Raw genomic sequence first — 2,286 nt, 5'->3', positions numbered from 1 at the left:
TGTTTGATTTGTATTTAATATGATGAGGATGAGAATGTGTTAGAATGATGAGTCAAAGTATGATGCTGATGATGGTGGTTGTGGTGACGATGATGATGATGATGATGATGATGATGGTGGTAGTGGTGGTGGTGGTGTTTATGGTGATGATGATGGTGATGGATGGTTGTTGTGGTGGTGGTGGAGATGGTGATGATGATAATAATGATGATGATGATGACGACGACGTCGATGATTATATGATGATAACGCTGATGATGATGATTATAATGATGATGATTTTGATGACGACGGTGGTGGTGGTGGCGATAGTGACTACAACGACGACGATGATGATGATGATGGTGATGATGATTATTATGATGATGATGATTAGCTTATAGTATATGACTGAAAAATCATCTTTTAGGCTGGATAATAAATGTTAACTTGATTGTAAAGCAAGATTATAAGTATCTTCCATGGCCGAGAGTGTAAGATAGGTTCATTCCGACCCGAGGGTAGGGTCGGGATGAAACTATCTTACACGAGCGGCTATGGTAGATGCTTTTTCTCCCACCTCAGTTAAACAAAATTAAGTAAAAATGTATTTTTTGCTAGAACTCATTTGTGCTTAGTGAAAATAATTGCGTATGGATATGTGATAGCACGTGGTTGTCATGGATATGCGCGCAATGATCCAGTTAATGATACTAGTCAAATCGGTCTTTTTAAATAGTTCTAAGGAGAATGAAGCATTATTTCTTGAATGGTGCTTGAAAACTGTTTTATGGTGACATTTGAAGCGAGAAATAATTAATTAGCGTTCTAAATATTACCATAAGACAAGATTTCCTTGATGCTACTGACGACAGTCTTCAACAAGGGAGGTAATTACAATGTTGTGACCATTAAAAAAAGGAGTTCCATACGGGCATTTTATCTTCGCCCGTGGGCAAGATAAGAATATCTAGCACGGTTAAATTATTGGATCTACTTATCAGAGGTGGGAGAAATTGAACATCTCTACTCTGGCATTGTTGCTATTTTAAACCTTGCTACGAACTTGATTATACCTAATGTGAAGATTAAGCCCCATATAAAACCTTATTGGGACGAAAATCTAAAATTAATGCATACCAAGAGGAAAACCACGCGTGCGGCTTGGATAGCCGACGGGAGACCACGTGACGTCATTTCCTGAAGTTTCAGACAAAACAAACATTTGAAGGCAACATTCCGACGAGCACATCGCTATGCTGTAGTCGAATTCATAGAAAAAGAAGAAAAGCTTTTTGATAGCGCCCCTGATTTTGATAACAATGAGTTTTGGAAGTTAGACAACAAGTACAAGCCAAACAAGAACTTTAGACCAGGCTTTGAAAATAATTTTGACGGGAATAAGGCTTCAGATCCCAAAAGTATCAACCAAGGATGGAAAACAAATTTTTCCAAGTTATATTCTGTCAATGAGGATGAAACGTTCGACCGCGAATATAAGATTTTTGTTGAAAACGAATTCAACGTTAGAGTCAATAGTCTGCGTGAAAGGCATTTCCCAACTCCAAAAATCTCGATTGACATGGTTACAGCAGCAATAAAATCCTGTAAAAGAAGGAATGCATGCGGATATGTTAACTGCTTGTTAAACGCATAATGATTAAGTTTGATTACATGTTAGAATTTTCGCACACGCCAACAGACATGAAGAAAATCATAATAAGAGTTTTATTCAAGGAAGGCAATAAAGTCAGATCTGACCCGTCAAGTTATAGAGCTATCTCCCTTTTTTCTACATCGTTAAAACTGTTTGAAAAAGAAATTTTAAAGCCTCGTCGATAGAGACGGTTCCATCCATGGTTGCTTTCAGAAGAAAATTAACTGTACAATGACTGCATTCATGCTACGAGAGTACATTTATTACGCTGCAGAAAATAACTCGAACTTATATACATGTTTTCTTGATGCCAAACAGGCATTTGACCATACTTGGATTTCTCCGCTTCTCCTGAAGTTGTATAGAACCGGAATCAATATTTCACTGTTTAACATATTGAAGTCTTTCTTTGAAAATAGTTATATACGCCGTTTACATGACGAGATATACCCTCGTGGGCAAATTTGACTCCGGGGGCAAATATACCCACTAGGGGTATTTTTGGGGCGCGTTTATATGGCATTATTGAGCCTTATTTTTCACAAACCGTATAAGTCACACGTGTGTAAACTATTCGTACATATATATATATGTCACATTTTTAAAAGTGACATATACGTTTGGTCATTTTGGGTGGTTGGTATATGAAA

This window comes from Mya arenaria, chromosome 9, assembly GCF_026914265.1.
Source record: "Mya arenaria isolate MELC-2E11 chromosome 9, ASM2691426v1".
Classification (NCBI taxonomy): Eukaryota; Metazoa; Mollusca; class Bivalvia; order Myida; family Myidae; genus Mya; species Mya arenaria.
This window is presented reverse-complemented; position numbering follows the sequence as displayed.